We start from the raw sequence: 21,564 nt of genomic DNA, 5'->3' as shown, positions 1-21,564 counted from the left end.
GGCAGGGAACACAGGACACTGCATTTCAAAACACTTATTTGAACGCTTAAAATCATGTGGATTACTTGCTTAGCTCTCCTGGACATAAACCAGGAGAGCCAAGCAAGTAATTCACACCATTTTAACTGTTCAAATAATTGCATCCTTCTTTTATACATGACTTTCCTTACTGTGATCTTGACAATCTTCTCCTCACTTCATAACTGAAGAGTTTCAGCCATTCCCATATTATTCCCTTCAGCTCCTCCAAAGATTTCTTCTCCCAGAAGAACAATCTCTCTGTATGCAGGCAGACCCTCCAGTATCTCTAATTGCAACTGGAAGTGCAAATGTAGTTTTTATAAAAGCAATGATTCCTTAATTTCCCAGCTTTAGCCTGGGTCACAGCTGACCTGGTAGCTCCTTTTAGAAGACCTTTGCTAAGCAGCTCAGACTTTACCTCTGGAAGCACCAACTCTGTGTCTAAACAAGGCTTTTTTAGAACTGGTGAAGTATATCAGTAATATACAAAGCGGCTATTGTGGCTAAATTAATCGTTTGATGAAAACAGAAATTTAAATTAAAAATACACGTTCCTGGTAGATAGATTATGAGGTTAGAATCCTATTTCTCTTCTATGCAAATTCAAAATGTTCTAAAGTTTTCTTGAGGTACAATTTTGTCAAAATAAATTCTATCAAATTGAAAGTATTGTTTTTTTATCTGTTCTGCCTATTTACTGTGTGGAATTCTTTTGTGTAAAAATCAGAGAGAATCCTTCACTTCCAAAATGACAAAGCCAACAACAGTGTTGATCAAACAACCTGAGAAATGTTTTGAATATGATTAAATAGGATAATGTCAGTACAGTTTATCTATTTGATTATGCTCCAAACCTGCCTAAAATTTCTCAAAATCAGTAAGTTCAAAATGACTGAAGATTCTTCAGCTTGAGAAATCTTCTCATGTCAATGGTGCCTGATGCTTTCCCAGGTATTTCAAGGTCTTTTCCCCTTTTTTTCTAACTTAAAACCACTTTAATGTGTCATATATGTAAAGCTATATGAATCAATCTATGGCATTATTTTGGATGATATAGCTTTTAGGTTTTTTTAATAGTATGGATGGATATGGTTTTTCTGGCTTTGTGTGAAGTTATAGCATTTTTTGGTAAACAAGGTGCAAGCAGTACTTCAAAAACTGATTAAACATCAACTCTTTATCATGGATATCCTCAGGAATGGAGTATATATACACCATATACACACAGAAAGTGGAGCAGATATTTGGTATAAGACAGGAAACAAAGACAACTTTTCACCTTACATCTAAACTCAGTTTTCTTTTTAATTTTTACCCATATTATTCACATATTTTGTATTTAAATATTCGGGCTGGTTTGGAAAACATTGGCCTGAGACTCGTGAAATAATATTTAAAGGAGTTTATCCAGAAACCTCCAGTCACAACTTAAATGGAGGGTGATTTTACTGCCTGTGTCTACTATGTCTGTCTTCAGAGTTGTCTTCTTGAAAATAGTTCCATTTTGTCCTCACACTTCCTGCTGTTTTATGTGGTGAAATAGGTCTCCTATTCAAAAAGCAACTAACGCTGCAGGGAAAGTAAAATTGACCAGTCCTATTCAGTGTTCATACAGCAAAGGTTTTTTACTTCCTGCTCCTGGAGCCAGGGAGAGATAAAAAGATTTATTCCCTCAGTATTCAAATGGTAAAAGAACTTGTCTTATCTTGTTCTTGCTTAGCTCAAAGCTGGGCTTCTAAAATCACTAAAAAACAGGAAAGAAAAAAAATGAAACCAGGATTACAGCTGGCTCATGGGACTTTGGCAGTGCTGTGTTGGGGGAAAAAGGTACATTTCCATTCTCCCTTTTGTCCTGGTGAATCAAAGGCCTCTGATTGCTGGTGTCACGTAATACTGCTCAGAAAGGAATTAAGTGGCCAGTGAGAATGTGCTTCTATCAAAGAGCTGGCAAATTGCAAGATTTAGAAGCCCAGAGGTCAGTGTAAATCTCCATATCAGAGGCAGCAGAATGGAAAGGGGGGAAACAGAGGTGGGAGGAATCTATTGCAGTCAGCTTAATCCCTTCCATCCAGATTTCTGGGAAAACAGACATTAATGATCCCCTCTCACTTTTCAATCATGCTGTGTTCACCCAATTACTTTTGCTTATAAAGACTTCACTCTTTTTTTTTTTTTTTCCTAATTCACTATTTTGTTTTTATCTCACAGAGATACAGAGTCCAGCCTGAGGAGGAGCTGAACCCAGCACAATAACAGCTACCTCAGCTCCTGCCATCTCTCACTAAAAGATTATTCACAAAACCCTCTCAGGGAGAGATGTTTGTCATCTCAAGAGCTCACCAGCTATTCACTCTGCTTCAGATTGCTCCAGATCAAAGCCTTTCTGGGCCAGGTAGGAAAGGGGTGGTTGAGGGCAGGGCCATGAGAGGCCAGGATTTAGGAGCCTGCTCTTGCTGGGTTGTGCTTTTGGAGCTCTGAAGAGAGGGTCAGAGGAGCTGCAGTGCAGATCACCTGTGATAACCAGAGGCATGTACATATCTGACCTTCTTCACCCTTTTTTCCACATGCAAGCATGCAGAAAAAAAATCATTTGGTGCTCACTTGAAATTTTATCTTTTCAACCAAAGAGCTTTACACACTGTATAGAATTCCCTCATATTTCAAGTGCTCATAATTCTGGGGAAGAACCAGCTAAGTGAGGCTCTGGTCTTAAAATTTTCTCCAGTGGAACTAACTGCTAATGTCAAAAGGAAAATAAGCACTCCCCTGCTAAATCCCCTCTCAGTTACAGACTGTGTTTAATACTCTTTAAAGGAGCAGAAAACAATTCCTCCTACTGCAGAGCATAGAAGGACCCTCTTTCAAGTCAAACTTTTGGATATTAATTTGTGTTTTGGGTAACTAGGGCTGTTTTCCTCAATGAAATTTCCTTTTCCAAAGAAAGAATAATTTTCTTATTCTCCATTAAAGTGAAATCAACAGATCCCTTATGCTGAAATTTGCATGACAGAGCACTATCAGTGACAAAAGAATTGGGCTTTCAATCTGAGCATCTAAAATTACACACTGTCTGCTCAGATTGCCACGGGGAAGATGATACAAAATTTTCTGCCAACAAGAAAAAATGAGAAAAAAAATTAAATAATTTTAAAAAGCAGGTGTTAGCTAAGACTGGATGGCCAATAGGCTGAAATTGGCAAACCTATCTATGAGCATTCCTCTTAACAGGAGGCATTATTTCTATCCTGGGGTGATTATTGCCCCAGTTTTCTGTTTGGTCAGTGAGGGCAGAAGGGACACCACAAATACTTCCAGTTCCTCTCACAGAGGCTGCCTGAGCATCCTCAGATCCTTGCTGTGGGTGTCTGTTTTGCACGTGTTGCTAACAAATGCAGGCAGCCAGGCTCGCTCATCCCCCTGCATATGGAGCTTTGTTAAATGCAGATGGTGCAGTTTAAGTTGTTCATAATTAGGACTCATGTCACTGTAACTTGCATGCCTTTCATAATGGGATATAAAGCCCTCCATCTGCTCTGAAGCACACTGATGTAAATAACTCACTGGAGCAGCTTTTTTGTTTGTTCTGCTTATAGTAAAAAAATAAGGAATTAACAGGGCTGCCTTGACAGGGTCTCTTCATCCTTCCCCTTGACCCACGGCTTTGCACTTGTCCCTTGCCCACTCCTGGCTCCAGCTTCTATTTCTCTTCAGTTGCTCAGGGAGGCCAGAGCTAATCCTCAGAAGGGAAAGCTCATTTATAACTGTAATTACAGCCCACTGGGAGCAGCACAGACCCAGTGCAGGCTCTTGGCATCTTTCAGAGCTGCAGCAAGCACTAAAGGGAAGAGTTTCCCTCTGTAAATTAGAGAAGCATCTGATATCCTCTTTGGAGATGGCATCAGTCCCTCTCTTAGGGTGACTGCTTGACCAGACTATGCTCCAGCATTGTGCTTATTCTCACATCATTCCATTAGCTCCAGAGAAGGCAGTTATTACCTTAATTTAATTGCACACAGAGTCCTCTTGTAGAACCAGCCACTTGTGAAATGACTGAAAGAAACAGATTCCTTTTACACTGTTGAGGAGTTTCACTTGGTTCCTCTGTGGCTTCCCAAACTTCTGCCAAACTGGCTGGGAAAACTGAGAGATCAGGCACTTTCCTGTGATCACTGCACTGGGGGTGGTGTCGGGGGAGAAGAGTGGAACCTGTTACCAATCAATAGAATCTGTGTCTTTACATTTCCAGGATCACCTTTCTAATCTTCAGAGTTTCAACCAGTCAAGAAAACCCTGCACAGCTCAAGCCTTGCCCCCATATTTACTTTCTTTTATTTTTAAACTAATATGACCTTTCCAATATTAAAAGGTCCTAGGAAGAAACAATGTTCTTTTTCTTCTTTTGGTTTTTTTTTTTTTTTTTTTTTTTTTTTTTTTTTTTTTTAGTAAAAGCATCTTTTGGATCATCCCATACATTTTGCATGACCCTGAAATCAGCTTGTACCTCAGAGGAACAATCATCTTGCCAGTGTTCTTCACATTTTTAAACACTGCACTTCAAAACCACCCAATACATATGTCAGTATTTCTGCTGACACAGTGCAAAGCTTTCTGGATGGTTTCCTCATCTCCCAGTGTCATTAGCTGAAGGATCAATACTTCCAGCTGGCTCACCAGAGACCCTTACCTTGACAGAGCAGCCTCATCTGGGAGCAAGGCTATGGAACAACATCTGGTGGGCTCTGTGGATGTCTCAACGTCATCTATCACAAATCTGAAGAATGCCTTGATTTTGGACATATGTAACTATAGGAACTCTTCTCCAATTATCACATCAACACAGAGTGTTTAGATGTGATGCTTTATCAGTAAATTTTGCTTTTCTGGGTGTTCTTCAGGTAATTTTCCTTACATTCACCATAATTTCTTCCCTCCACTTGGAAATCTCTGTGTGAGAATATAGTTCTGCATCTGAAAGAAAAATGGAGTGCACAGAGCCCTGTGCAGGTGAGAAATGAGTTAGAGGGGGGAAGCACAACCCTGTGAGGATACCTAAGAGAAAGTCTCCAAAACATGGTTATTGTTATATCAACTCCACGCTGTAAGAATGTGCAAATTCACAGTAGGTGTCCTTAAAGAAGACACAAGTTACTGGAAAGACTGCTATTGTTGCATGACTCCAGATAAAACCAGAAAAAAAAATAACTATTGCAAAATGTTTTCAAAATTGAAGATTTGATAATTTCATAAAATGACAAACCTAATGCCCCTTGTTTTGACATGTCAAAAGATGACAAAAATCTTGTTCACAAGTGATGATTTGGCCTTAAAGGTAAAATTCTCTCCTTATATGAAAACATTTTGCAATTTTTCCTCACAATTTCCTCCTTTCCCATTGATCCAAAGCAAGAACATTATGTAAATTAATATTCAGGGACTTAAGATCTGCTTCTTACAGGGATTTAATGCTTTTCTTTGCAGATAAACATTGTTTTGTCAGTTTAAAAAAAAAAAATCATGTTTCCTAAGCTAATTGAACTTCAGAAGAATATAATTATTCATCTGTCAAAGTAACTTAAAATTTAAATTATCACCTTTTAAAATGTCCAAAATTATTTGAAGTCAATACTAGAAAGCACATGCTTGTGTAGCATTAGGTCATCTTAAGCACTGCTCCATGTCCATTTTAAGGATCCTTCCATTAGTTTTGATTGGTGCAGTGTTTCCATGTGCTTCTGAGCTGTAGCTGTTTTAAAAATTGAATTTCATTCATCTACTACAGGAATTTTTAATTTTTAATGTCCAGTCATGTTAACAAGGGGTTGGATTGTTCTGGCACCCAGATAATTGTGTGTTGAACTACTTGTGGGAGATTGAGTAGGAAGTAAGGACACCATTAAAGCAACTGAGGATTTAAAAATAAAAACCCAAACTGTCCAAACCTAAAAAAGAACTTAGAAATAAAAAAGAGAATATGCTTATGTATTTAGAAAATCTGTCAGATTCCTCTCTCTGTTTGCAGCAAGTCCTCTCTAAAGCAGAGCTTCTACAGAATGGGTTCCATCCATTAGAAAGATGCTTAGATACTTTTTCCGTGCTGAAAACAAATGAGCAAATAGGAGCTGAGAACAAATGGCAGTCGTGATATAATTTGTTTTCTAGGGTTTCCTTTTCAGACAAATCTAGAGGAGGTAAGAAAGGTCCTATCCTTTACTGGCAGCATTGGGATCAGAGCAGATCTCCCAGGCACAAATTATAGCCCAGTTGTAAAAGTTTAAAATCAGCAACAAGGAACTGCAAGAATAAAATAATCTCTTCCAGGGTAACAGGGATTCAGGTGTGGGTTTGCACCCTAATGCAGCACCAGAGAAAACTAAAATTCTGAGCCTCATCTGGAGTGACCCTTTGGGGGGGATGATTTTCAGCTTGTGTATCATCACAGGTTCCATCAGAAAAAATTCTGCCCTTGTTTGCCAGAAATTGGAACCTTTGCCCTCTCTTTTACATCCAAGCACAGGCTGCAAATGGCAGCCTCCTAATTCTTTTATTTCTAATTTTTTTCAACACGACTGTGCCTTTGTGTGTACGGCAACAGGAGATGACAAATAAGCCAGAACACATCACAGATTCAAAAAAAAAACCCAAGAAAATCAAGCCAAGGTTTCACCTTGGGGTTCAGCCTTCCTGGAGAAGGGGCACTGGGGCAGCCCCAGCCCTGGGCACCTCCCTGGGACAGGCGGGGCCAGGCTGGGCTCTGTGGGGCTGTGGCTCTGCTGTGGCATCTGGGGCAGGGCTGACAGCCCCAGGGGGGTTCTGGACACTGGTCAGGCTGGAGAAGCCCTGGGGAAGGGGGTCAAGACCCTTTAGTGGCCTCAGAGCCCTGGTGGTTTTGTTTTAATTATGATTTAAGGCAGGCAATAACTCAGCTGGCAGGAGGCAATTTTAAACCTTCGGTTGTTCTGACAAGATGCTGCAAACTCATATAATATTTTTAGAGAGGAAAAAAAAGCCCTCAGACTGCACAGAAGCACTCAAGAGCTCTGCTACAGGCCAGCAAGTCTCCTTTTGGCTTGTGCTGGGACATGCACAGGAGAGAGAAAAATACATAAAATCCTTTTATCACCTCCTCTCAGACCTTGCTGCTCCAAACTCCTGCCCTGTCACACCTTTTTAGTCCCCCAAGCTTTAAAAAGGCACAGTGTGGGGTCTGTTGTAGTGTCTGTATCATTTGAGAGCTGCTTTGGAATATATGTTCTCTGTATTATCAGATAAGAGCAAATATATCGCCGTGATGTTTGCATTTGTGGGATTTTTTTCAGTGTATCAAACTGCTTTTAGATACGGTTAAAAATCATGGCTTGCCTTTATATTTTTTAAGCATTACATGCCTTTGAAAGAATATGGGCTGGATGTAGAATACTTATCCTGAGCCTCAGGGAAATCTTGTTCAACTTAGTTTCACGTTGAGTAATGCTGCTCTGGGCACTGATTTCTGAAGGGTCTGTGGCTCTGAGAGACCTGAATAATGGCACTGAGCAATCACCAGCTTCCCTGGGCTTCTCAAGTGACAAGAAAGCTCCAAAAGAGCTCTGGTTTTTAGGCTTGACCAATAACAAGACCAAGACAAGCCCCAGGGAAGATGGCTCTTTAGAAATCATTAAATTAATCTGGGTGTGAAAACACCTCCCTGTTGTGCCTCTGTTTTTTTCCAATTTGCCTTTTTATATGGAGTAGTTTCACCTCTGCTTCACCAATCTGCTAGCCCCACCTAGGGAGGCACTTGTTTCTAAATATGAATGATCTCTTTGAGGTGAATTACCTGAATTATCTACATACTGAAAGGGGCTGTGGTCTAATGTGTGCTGAAAGTGCATCCTGACATTTTCTTCTTTCTTACTGCACCTCTCCTCTTCAACACAGCACAGCTACTATCATGTGAAATAAAATATACTTCCATTGCCTGAAAACTGGGTTTCAATAGGGAAAATCCCTATTTTGAATTGAATCCCTTTTTTATACGATTGTATACCATTTTTGAGACAGAAACTTCTCTCAGCCAAAATGAAAATATTTAACTTGAATAGAGCAGATTAAATTATGAAGGCATAATGTAATCTCATTCTAGATAGGGTAAATAACAAACTGCTGAGATAGATACTAAATTAATACTCTTGTTAGTGCTTTCAGTAAGACTTTTTTCTAAAAATATGAATTTCAAAAGCTAAAAAACTTGTTTTACTTTTTTAATATTAAAATTGTACAGTCAGGAAAGAAACCATGGCTGAGTAGTTCTCCTGGCTGTAAGTCTCAGACACGGATTCTGGTACTAAAAATTGCATTTTCACAGCACTTCTCATTCATTCCAATAGATCCTCAAAGCAGTATGAAGTCCAGATTGGCATGTTCACTGTAAAAAGCCTCCAGCAGAAACTTTTTTTCTCTGAAAGGTTTTGCCTTTGCTACTGGTCATCTGACATCTTTAATCCCCTTTTCTTTTGCTTTGTGGCTTTTCTTGACCTGCATTGTTACCTTACATGAAAGATGTCTGTTCTGTCAGTTTTTCTACATCTCTCCTGGCCTTGTGCCTGCCATGCCTGGTTTAGCTGGAAGCTGGGTATATGAAGTCTGATTCAAAACTTGTTTATCCCTTTCGGAAGAAAGTGATTTAAGTAGTTGGAAAGCACAATTGGTTCTGACAACATTATTTTGGCAGGACTGGGGCAGAAAACCAAGCAGCACAGTAGACATTCCTCAGACACTTCTTAAAAACCAAAAGTCCAAGTCAATCATACATTCAAATGAAAGATTCAGCCTAAAAGCTGTATGACTTTCTGCAGAGCAAAAGGCTGAATGCATGCTTGGCACAGTCATTAACCCACTGGTTTTTAGAATGCTGAAGTAGAAAGGCTTGACTTCCTTTATGACTCAGCTTTTCAACTTTCTAGAGATGGTAAAAAGAGAAAGAGCTGGAAACTTCTCAAACATCAAAATGTTAACCTATGAAAGGAATTGAAACTGCAAAGTGTTGACTTGCTCTATGGTTTCATACTCCACTGCTCTTGATTCCTCCTGGGTTTTGGTTCTGTTTAGCATGTACAAGGGATGTTGTTTTGCTAAAAGTACTTGTCTAATGAACTGCTCAGGAGGAAATATTCTAACAGAGTAGGCACCATCAATTACAACAGGAGGAAAATTTAAGTCCTAATGCTCTGGAGAGGACCTACAGAGAGATGGAAAAGAAAAGCACACAGCGGTGCTGAGCTGGGAGCAGTTACTGTGCACATGGGAGACAACTTCCAGCCAGTGCATCCACCAGCTTCTGGAAAATATCCCCCAGGATGGACACAAGCCTGGCTGCAAAGAAAGATGTGCACCTGCAGGAACAGGATATTGTGGTTAAACGTAGGGCAGGAAAAATGTCTGAGGCATGGAAAGCTTAAACTAATCACATGTGATACGAGGAGAGGGAAGGGAGATGGGTGACGCAGGGAAGTTGTTTGTAGCCCTGGATCATTTACTTGGGCTTAGCTGACACATCAAACCTGTTTGCTGCAGCAGGGTTTTCACAGGGCCTGTAACCTAAGGCAGCACTGCAGCCTCACCACTCTCTGCTGTCAGGCTGACACAGGCAACTTTGCAACCACACAGCCAAACTAACCATGGAACTGAAGGTTCAGGGTAAATTCTGCCTTACCTGAGAAGGTGGATAAAGAGAGAAGTAAGAAGGGTAAGATGGCAAAAGGAAAAATATGACTCTCTCCCTTTTGACAATTTAACCAAAATTTCAGTTTAGACCAGCTTAGAGTGTGCAGAGTTGATCCTGGAACACCAAGGAGGAGAATGATGACCAGTAATCCTAATTGCTGATAATAAAGAAAGATGATTTTTAATGTCCCCAGACAAGAAAAGGAGTTTGGGAGATTGTATTATCCAGTTGGTGTAGGCCTACCACTGCAGGGATGAAATGGCAAAGCTGAGGACTACTTTTGTCCTGTTTACTTTTACTGAAGTGCTAGTTGGTCTGTTGGTCTGTTGATAATCAAGGACAAATTTCTGTCCCAAGCTGTACTCCAGGCATAAAATGGATCTGTAATGACCTTTCCCTATATCTCTGCCTCCAGAGGACATCTGCTTGGACCCAACAAGAGAAACATTTCTGCTCTTGCACTCAGCAAGGCAGACCAGCCTTGACTAATGTGTGACAAGCAGCTGCAAGTGCAGCAGAGAGAGCCAGCAGAGTTCCAGCTTTGCGTCCTGGATGAGTAATTCAAGCTGAAAGGCCTTTGCATGGAAATTCAAGCACTGCCTGCACTGTATCACCGTTTTCACCCTGGCTGCTGCAGGAGAACATGTGTCAATACTTGAGGAAACAGCAAAACCCTGCAGGAAAAGAGGAGCTCCCACAGTAGAAAGCACAGTTCCTTCTTGGATAACATGTCAAAGCTCCCATAGCACAGGGTACTGCAGCAAACTTGCTGGGGTCATTTTCCTGAAAAAGTCTCATTTCCTTCCCTTTCACAGGCACCTCAGGTGACATCCCTTATCTGCAACACATTCTTCTCTAATGTCAAGCAATATTAAGCCTGACTAGGTTGTACAGAGGATACTGGTCCTGGATGTTATTTTAATAGCAATTCCACATTCATTACTGTTATCTTACATGTCAGAGATCAAGTTATTCCACAGGGCAAACAAACCTGGCAGGGTTTAATCAAAATGCATCTAAGGACTGCGAAGGACAGAGCATTGGAAATGATTTTCTGGGACAGAGGATCTGTTCTTGAAGAAAGTTCAGCTTTCACAGTTCACAAAGCATGGAAGCTCTCTGGCTGTCCAGCAGAGAGAGCTTCCAGCCTCCAGTGGAAGGTTTCCAAGGAGGGTCTGCCAAGGAGGCCATAGAGGCAGCTGTCAGCAGAGAATAGTCAGTCAGCTCTCACCTCTGCCGAGCTTTCAGTCTGCACACCCAGAGTTTGCTGTCCTCCCACTGAGCTTCTTCAACAGCAAGGAAAGAAATGTCATTAAACACTCAGCTATCAAACATATTCCCCTATTCTCCCCTCATTTCAACCCCACTCCTTTTCCTCCAGTCATTTACCCTTAAAGTAAAGAAGCTCCTCCTTCACATGATTTTGCTCTGCCACTTCAGATCTGGAAAATCATTGTGTTTTTTCTAAGGCTGAAATGGTGTCCCCATTTTTGCAGCTGCCACAGATGTTTTAAGGAGCATTTTATTATAAGCAAAATCAATAAGGCAGTTTTGCAAACCTTTCTAGCAGTGAAACAAACAGAATTAGCTTAAATGACAAGCTCGTTAACTGCTGTAGAAGCTTCAATAAATGGGAGCTCTTCCTACTAAAATAAAAACCAGATGAAATTAGACATAACAAAAAATCAAATAGCCCAATTAAGAACTCTGCATCCACAGCACAAGTGGAAGATCAATACCCCTTCAGAGGTGCAGAGAGAGTCAATTGCCCCCATTTGCACATAAAGAATTCCTTCATCAAAGCACCATCTCATAGCAGGATTTTCAGCACTGATTGACCTTTCATGGTGCTTTCATGTTAAAACTACAGTCCTCAGTGCTGGGCTTGATTATGGAGAGCACTCTGTGGGCCTAAATGGAATAACATTTTTCTTTATGCATTAATATGGCAAACCTTATTCTCACTCTACCAGAAGAAATCTTCTTAAGTAATAATTTAAACCCCATAGTAATGGTACTTTTGTGCTAAGTCACCATTTGAAATATAACATGATGCTCTAAAATAACACAATATTAATCATGGTCATTATGAAAACAGCTCTTCAGTTTTCCTCCCACTTCTCCATAGCTTTCTATTTTGTTGAGGACATTTATTATATTAAATATTCATTTGCCTTTTTTTTTTTTTTTTGGTTATGATTTACACTTCTGAGGTCCAAATCATCCAAGAATTAAAAAGTGAGGAGATGTGGATTTCCTGAAGGCAGATACTAAACCTCTCGAGGTGTCAGGGATTGTACTTAGCTTTGCAATTCCCATTGGAAAATCTGACTTTAAAGACCTTTAAACCCTACAGAGCTCCAAGACTCTACACCTTATCTGCGGCCAAACACTGGGAAAAAAATCACAATATTCACAACAATAGGAGCCTCTCCACTCTATATATCATAGAATGTATTCCTGTGAAATACCCTGTCGAGATTTCCAGATAATGTCAGAAATCACAGGGACATAAAATTTAAAAGCAAGAATCAGCTTAAAATCTCCCTTCCCTCCTGAGCATCCTAATTCCTCAAGAATTTCATTTAAACACTTGCAGTCTCTTATTTTTGGTATTAGCTGTTCCCAGACAGACACACCTATTTCTTATGAGGGGACATATGATCAATGTCAGGTATTCTTTTGAAAAGTTTGGAGAATTCAGTGGAAAACTGGATTGTGCCAAAACCAAAACCATTGAAAAACTGAAAGCAGATTCAACATATAGTGTTGGTTGAAAGAAATGGGTGGGAAATATTTTGGAAATACTAAAATATTTCCTTTTCAGTTTTGGGAGAGAGGGATGGTATTTAAAAATTTTTGAAGGGTCATTTCTCATTTAGAAGCTGATGTTCATAGGAAGAAAAGAATATAAAAGCAAATTTATTTGAAGCTAACAGGAAAGTTTTAGGCTAAACCAAGGGAAAATACTGGATTTTATTTAATAAAATAGTTTATGTTTAGGTTCTAAGGACATAATACTTTTTTCCTTATTTCTTCATTTTTTACCCACAACAAAAAGCCCCCAAACCTCTCCAGCTATGCTTTTTTTACCACAGAGAGTGCTCATTTATGGTTTTTTCACATGATTAAGGGGCCTGCACCCACCCATCTCTGGATCAGTCAAATACTCTTGTGCCTCAGTAGCAGCACCAATAAAGGAAGTGCAGCTGGCAAACCTGCACCCCTTCAGCTTTCCAGACCTGTACTCTCCATGAATTTAATGACTTTTTTATTACTCTTAAATTGATTAATAGATTTTTGCTGGCAATACATCACATTCATTTTCTGCTGTTACTAAAATATTTTTAAAGACTTGGTATCCAAGAGCCTGGCCCAAGGAGTGAGGCATGGAGGGAGGGAGGGAGGGAATGTGGAGAGCCCACCCTTGTACAAGGCTGTAATTCACAGGTGCCTGTTGAGCTCCTTCTCCTTGGGGAAGAAAATCATCCAGCACAGCTGGGGCAAATCCAAGGCTCTCCCTCCCTCCTTGCTTGGAGTGGTCACTGGGAGAGCTCAGCAGTCTCCACGTGGCACCAGCAAACCCCAGCCTAAATGTGAATATAATCTCCTTTTTTTACCATGTCTGGTAAAACTTCAAGTGTTGTGTTTCTCCTGCTGCTGTGGTAAGAATTTTCAGTGGAAACATGAAGCTCTCGAGTTAGAACCCCCTAAAATCCTCCAGGTTCACCAGCTAGTGAAACAAACACACAAATAGATTTGAAAGTTCTTAAAAAGTGAGATAAAGGAAATACCAGCTCTGCAGTCCTGCTGTGGAAGAAGTAAATTTGTCTTTCTTCACCAGAAAAGGATGTGGGATAAATAAAGCAGCCATGATTTTTTCACCGAGAACTCTCAAACAAGTCTTTTACCTGAGGGAAGATGAAAAGAGGTGCAAGCCTTGCTTTTATTTTTCAAGAAGGATCTTCTGATAGTTTCCTGGTGCTCCCTATTTTAATCATTAGCTGTAAAAATTGAAACCTTCATTTTTCAAACAGCAATTCAATGTATGGAAAAAAGCCACAAGGACTAGAAAATGGGAAAAACTTCAAGATTTGTCAGAAAAAAATGTTTTCCCTCTTGAATGTTTGACATGGAATAAAAATAGATTAAGTTTTGACTAACCTTTCTTGGGGTTGGCTTAGCATGTTTGTTTTTACTGCTGTTGCACATGGTAATGCTAAGCTGTACTGATTGTGCATTGGTTGTTATCAGGGATGATACAGAAATTCAACACCCAGCTCCCCCTTAGAAGCTGGAAGACATTCTCATTCTCTCTGTCCTAAACTCCAATACCATCTATGCATGAAATTTTATTATAAAAGAAATGACTCTGTTATTATTTCTTAATTACGGGTTCACTGACCAGTGGATTTTCAACTCCCCACATGTGATCTTAGAAGTGTTTAGAGTTCACAAACACAAATGTGATGAAATAGAAACAAAATTTAGGTTTATATTTGACTTTTTCCTTACATTCAAGCCTAGCACGAACGCAAGGCTACAGTTCCTCATACAGACATTTCTGTTTTGTTGTGTCCAACACAGCCATAAGTAGCAATATAATTTCTCACTCCTTATAAAAGATGAGATTTTTATGTTGGTTTTTGCTTCCAACATTCACTTCAGTTAAACGGCAATTCTTTCACGCATATGTTAACATTTTACTGAGTGTATCTTGTCCTGACTTCTTTGCACATATAAACATCCAAAGAATGTGAAAAAGAACCCCCAAAACATTATGCAGAGATTATCTGCATTAAGTCTGATTTTAACTGTTGGCCCTTTTTCACATGTTGGTCTCAGTTTTGCCCTGCCCTGAATGGCTGATACTTGGCTTTTCCTTCTCCTCCAGGCGTTTGCACTTTATTTCAGAAAGTTTATATTTCACAAAGTTTATCTCACTTTATACACAGGTCTGTGGAATTTTGTCTTAGAGAGAAATAAGTTGAAATAAATAAACGTATGTTGAAATAATTGTTATATGTATATATAATGCATAAAGAAACTCAGTGCAAGGGTATGTTAAACTTTCTTCAGAACAGAACAAGAAAGCACACAGCCCACACCAAATCATTCATTAACAGCTACTGAAAAGCAATGCTATTCTGTTAATATGGATTAGAGATGGAGTCTGAACTGTGAATTCTTGCCAATTTAAACCGTTCCTGTAACAGCATGAGTAAAATAATCCACAGCCATCTTCCTGACACAGGGGCACTAAATCATCCTAAAATCAATACCAGGGCTTTGGTTTAGCCACCTCCAGCAAGAGCTGAAGAGGGCTGGCATTTGTCTGCCAAGTCTGTGGCAGGAGAAGAGGCACAGCTTAAATAAAGTGGAACGGAAACTACTCCAGCTGCCCCCACATGCATTTTTTAAATGCTGACAAGAGTCAGTCTGGGAATGTGAGGATTATGCCAGGCTGGCTGAATGAAAAAGAGCACTGCTTCTGGAGCATATGGTTCCTCTCAGTCTAGAGGGGGTCTCCTGGTGGGCCTGAATTTCTTTGCACTTTCTGTTTGGCACGAGCGTGAAGGATCCAAAGGTATTTTTAACACAGAACAAGAAAGTGCTTGGGCAAAACACCTCCCATACAAGATGACACTCATGCTGGGTCTCCCCTAGTGAATTTCCAGGCTTGCTTTTGTTTATATAATACAGAAGATTTAGCAGTGTTTTTCATTTTAAGTTTCTACAAGTTGCAAAATAATTTCAGACTCTTCATAAGAAACAAAGGACGAAATTAATACAGTCATGTTGTTTTGGGAGTAACTGGGTTTTCTTTAAGTCCTACTTCTTTAAGAAAATGGAGCTTCATTTCTCTATCTTATACATTGAAGGAAAAATTCTGGACAGAAACGTTCCCAGAAGCTTAAATACCAAAGGACTAAAAAAATAAATTAACATAGAGGGAGAATTGATACATTTTGTGAATAGAAATACAAAAGGAAAACATTATCAGTGTGCACAAATACTTCTATTAAGCTGAAATGTAAAAAATTCCATTTTCATAAATAAAAGATAGCTTCAAAGAAAAAAAAAACATATTTCCTTCACAATAACTATTCCCAATATTCAATATTTCACATGACCTTTTTACCCTATGTTAACCTATGTGTTTGGCATTAGTTAGCAAAATGTTACATTTCTACAGAAATATATTGGCTTTAAACTGAGCCACCACTGAAAATAAATAAAGAAATTATGGCTTAAGATATTACAAAAATCAGCTCAATTTTGTTACTCTAAGTGGAATCACACCAGAGAAAGATGAGAATGTCAGTCTGTGCTAAATTTAGTAGGCAAACAAAAAGGAAAAAATATCTGAATATTCCCAGTTATATCTGGTTAGAAGTTCAAAAATTTTACTTCTCTCCTGCCCTCCAAAGCTACAAGGTTTTGCTCATATAGTCTTGCTCTGCCTCTTTGCTGAAAGATTTCAATAAATTCTAAGGTTTCCAAGTGTAGGGATGTGGTATAAGGAATGCAGAGACATTTTCTTAGTTCCTGTAAAGATACAGAGAAACGCTGCAGTCAATACATTAAAATAAGGATTAATAGATTAATATAAAGATTAACAGATTAATAAGTAATGGCATAATAGATTGATAGATTAATATAAAGAAAAATATTATATAAAAATACATATCATACTTAGTGAGGTTGGGTATCCCCAAGCTTTATTTCCTGATTTTCATAATTTTCAGACTTCTTTTCAGCAGATGACCCTCAAAAGCAGAATTGGTTGGGAACTGTTTCTGGAGTTACCTCAGAGAACTGGTTGAATATGTGAAGAAAACTATGGCTTTTAAGGGTTGCTGATGCAAGAAAAATACAAATCTAGAACCAATAAAAGCTGTGGATAGAGAAGGTCCAGCTGCCATGAAGGTGTGAGCCTGTTGCTCTCATGAAGAATGTTGAGAAAATGGTGGTGGGCTCTCTGCTGGGATAATCCTCACCCTGGCCCAGAAGTTCTGAAGGAAAACCTAAAACTTGACAGGTTTTCCCCACGCTGACCAAACCCTCTGGTAACCATCCTTCACACTGGTTTTGATTTTACATGTCCTTCAAAACCACCCAAACTAGATTAAAGATTTGGAGAGAGGGAATTTGCCACAGCCTTTGGGGAAAAAAAAATTACCTCTCATTGTCATTTCTTTTCCTCTCTAATTTTGAATTTAAATTTACTATGCACATGCTTTTTTGCCTTTCTATACAAGTTTTTCTCTGCTCCACACAGTAAAGAGCATAAACAATTCAGAACTTTAGTCAAATAAAACAGCACCGCCTTTGCATTCCGTGCAGCACGCTGGGTTTTGGAACAATCCCTCAGTTTTGAAAGCTCAGTAAAATCCATCTCTGACAGCAGGGTGGCTACAGAACCTGTTTTTGTGATAGTGATCAGGCTGGTTGTGTATTCCAGCCACACAGCCCCAATGCACTCAGGAGTACAGCACAGGAACAGAGCAATAACAAACACTCCATCCTCAGTGGGCTCAGGGTTCAGCTGTGCTGCTTTTTAATGTTGCTCGTGCTCAGGTTAATGGGCAAAGCAAAAGCCTTCTTTGCCCTTATGAGTAAGTATATTTCAAGCAGTAATTTGAGTAGAGGGTTTTCCATCATTTGCACTCAAAGTCACGGATCTTTGAGCACTTTCCATGTTTTCATAATTCCTTCTGCTGGTGGACTATTGATTCCTAAAGATAACACGGCTTGAGAGATCAGTAAAGGTTGGCTGGTAAAGAAACATGCATCATTCCAAATGCCTCTGTGCATCTGGGAGTTCAACAATACCTATTAGTATTGCTTTGGAGTTACAGGAAGCAACTGCTTTTAGGATGATTTTTAATCCAGATTTCTGCCTGTAAAGCCAAGGATAAGCTATCTTTTCATGTGAAGGCAACTTGGACACAGAGTAACAGGAAATTTGTTCAAAGTTAAGTAAAATACTAAGATTGGGTCCTCAATAAGAACTCTTTCCAATGGAATCCAAATCTCTGCTCCCTGAGTTTATGGAGGGGGCTCTCTGCATTTTTCAGCTGTAGGACAACTCTGGCTTTTACTTCCAGAACCCAACAATGAGGTGACCTAAGTTTCTTCTCCCTGCACTGAGTTTTGATTTTATTTACTCACTCCATGGGTGACAGCAGAAGGAATAATTCCATTTACTGATTTCTTCATTGCAAAATACAGTGGTTGTGTCTAAAACAAAGTCCCTCATGGGTCAAATGTCTTACATGGAAGAGCAGCACTTCTCTTTCTTGCAGTTCTTGACTGAGCTTTTAGGGAAATTACAGGTAAAGCATGAAGAAAATAATTCTGTTTTCTAGAAAATGTCTACGTTTAAAAACACAAATTGATTGCATTCTGAAATCCTTCTTAATACTCTGGCCATCTATGATTTTTTATATTTTCCTTCTTAGTAGGAAGATGAATGTATTAAAATAATAAAGAGATCACAGAAGAAGACGTTGAAAAGATGCTTCATTTTTCACAACCTTTAATTGAAACTGAATTTACATCCACAACTAACAAGAAGTATTCTCTGTGTTTGGAAAAGCTAATCACAGATATACATGGAAGATTTTGAATAATCTTTTTCTTATATCTGAACTCACACTGTAGAAACAGACTCATTTATTTATTGCACATTTTCTCCCTTTCCTTCTCTTCACCACTTTTCTACAAGGTCTTGGTACCCCCTCCAGTGTGAAAACCAAAGTTTATATCTGTCTGTAATAGGCTTGCCCAGCTATGATGTAGCCATTTTCCACCAAAAATAATGCTTTTATAAACTCAGCTTGCAAACATATCTAAGATGGTAATTTAGAAAACCGTGCAAAGCATAAAATAGCCAGAATAAAAGTAAAAAAATGCTCTCTTTACAAACATTAAAACACTCAGTGCTTTACTACTAATGGGCTTGCTCCTATTATCTCTCAACCTATAGCCACCTTTGCAGTGCTGTAATGCCAGAGATAATTAGTGCAGGCTTGTCAATTTGATTTTGGTTAACTTTTATTGCCTCTTTATGTTATGATTCCTGTGGGAGCTTGCAGTTTGCTCACTAGGCAAGCAAAAAAATGCATTTATTTTTGGGCTAAACAATAGCACTGTTTAATTAAGAGGTGTCACACTATTTATTGCCCATCCTGTGCTGGAGCTTTGATGAGGGGGCTATAAACACAGAAAGTTCTTCAGACTGAATTTCTTTGCTGTAATTTCCTACTGGAGAAAATGTGACACAAGGCAGAAAAACAATTTCCCATTTCTATTTAGCATTTATATTGACAGAATTAATGATTTTATCATCATCTTTGGCCTGCTCCTAAATGGAAGGCATATATTGCCTGCTGAGACAGTAATTTTTCCACTAAATTATGTATATATGTGTGTGCATGCACTTATATACACTCACACACACACACACACACACATATATATATATATATTTCTGCACTTATTTTTCCATGGGGAAATTATACCTTGTTATTAAACTCCTATTGAGGAAAAAAAGGATAAAGTGCTGGGAAAGGTAATTAGGAAGAGTAATAAGAATGATCTTAGAAAACGTTTCTAAAAAGGGATAAATCCTTTGCACATTCACCATGACAAAGGGTTCAGGAAGGCTCAAGCCAATGAACTCATGGCATGTTGATGGAACTAATTTTATTTCAGAAGTTCCCCCACGAGAATGCTATACAATATATATGCTGCACATTTATCAAAGTTGCCATGTAAAAAATTTCAATTTCCTTCTCTGAAAATAATTGATCAAAGGATCATGAAGTTCAAAAGACTAGGGAAATGAATAAATATTATATAGAGATATAATGCATTGTAATCATACCATATATACTATTTTAATAGAAATCTGGAGACCCCTGTTACAATTCTTGAACCTCTTAATGGAGTCAGTAAGATCCATTTTGCAGTTTCACATGCTGGAATTTTGCTGAACTCCTTCCCTCGTAATCTAACCATCTTTATAATTTTGTTAGAGGTCACTAGCTTTAATTTACTGCTAAAATAATATCAGGTGGATGACATCTTATATCCCTTTTCATGAATATTCCATACTCTGAACAACTTCTGTTGGAATCTTTTGTAAGTAAGAATCAAGAACAGCCTCATTTTGTTTTATCTAAACTCATCTGGCAGAGAGCAAGATTTATTCAAAGGAAGAATAGACAAGTTTCAGAGGGAGTGTTACACTTAACTCTCCCATTGATGGCTTGACACAGGCAGGCTGTACTTATACAGGTTTGCAATTTGAGGTTGTCAGGCTAAAATTGAAAAAAAACAAAAGTTAAGTTTCAGCTCATGTCTTTGCTGTCATTAAGGCTTTCCCTTTGCTATGGCCTTGAGGTGCCATTTTCCCTTCATTAAGGTGCCTAGGCACCCTTTTTTCTCTGCATGAGTGACAGAGCTGCCTCCCAGAGCTGCCCTGGGGCTTTAGGGCCCTTGGCTCCTTATCCCAGGCCAGGCCAGACATCTCACCATGCCAGGAAGAGCAGAAAGGACAGAGCAAGAGATAATTTCATGGCCATCCACCTCCAGAGCCCTGTGAGAGTACAAATTGGACGATTTCCCATTGCATTTTTGCCCACAGAGGGGTGGCACTGCAGGGACATGGGATGGCTTGAGTTAATGGCAATCTGAACAGAAAGTAAAATATCTTATTTGAGATGTTTACCTCCAGTTGGTCCACAGGCTAAATGTATCCGGGTTCACCACAAATCCTTGCAATTTGCTGGATGCCACTGAATTTCTGTGTGAGCATCTGAGGAGGGAAGTATTCCACTCAGCCCTAGAACACTATTTTGATTTTCCTATGCCTTCCAATTAGCCCATTGCACGACAGTCTTCCTCAATTTCCTGTATATGAATTCATTGGAAATAAATATTGAAGTAAAGCCTCTCTGGCCTTTTGGTTTCTTTCTTTCTTTTCTTTCTTTTTTTTTTTTTTTTTTTTTAATTGCTATTTCAAACTCTAAGTCTGCTTGGGAAAGCTCCCAAAAGTAAATCCCTTTTCATATGGGCCAGCATCCTTGACTGCAGAGTTGTAGGATGCAGATGTGTTCTGAGTAAAAGTGCTTATTTGATGGTTACCATTTCAATTTAAGGTATTTGGCAGGAACAAATTAGCTGGGGTTGAGAATATTCTTATGGGAAGGAGTTGCAGAAAAATACTTTCTTACACAATGCTATTTTTTCTATAGGCTTAAAAAAATTATTATATTGTAGATTATTCATCTGGCAACCATTTGGCTTCAACAATATGTTAGAAGCATTAAATAGGTATCTTAAATTTACAGATTATTCCAACTGCCAAGGCAGATACCCTTACAGGGTATAAAACCAGCCTATACTGGTACTAGGACACTGTTCTGACTATGAAATTATTGTGTATAATTTCTGCCCATGTGCTACAGTTGCAATAAGAGCAGTCAGGATATTTTCTTTTCATAAAGAGCAAAGTTTCAGTAAGTTCTCTACTGGTGGACCTGGGTCAGGCTTCTCCCAGATTTCATTTCTCTGGCAGGTTTTGAAAAATTACTGCAGATTAAAAAGCCATCAAATTAGTGTTTGCACTTCCCCCCCCCCCCCCCCATTTTTAAGTCATTTCTATCAAACAATCAACATAATTAAAACACCATTGAAGGGAATTCATATTATTAAAGTTAGTGTTATAATAGGAATTTTATACAGAAATAATACTTTTTAGATGATGAATGAAATAAAAATACACAAAACAGACACTTGCAATTGTATTATTTTCATAATGCAAACTATTG

Source organism: Motacilla alba, chromosome 1 (genome assembly GCF_015832195.1).
Source record: "Motacilla alba alba isolate MOTALB_02 chromosome 1, Motacilla_alba_V1.0_pri, whole genome shotgun sequence".
Lineage (NCBI taxonomy): Eukaryota > Metazoa > Chordata > Aves > Passeriformes > Motacillidae > Motacilla > Motacilla alba.
Note: the sequence above shows the minus strand (reverse complement) of the source record.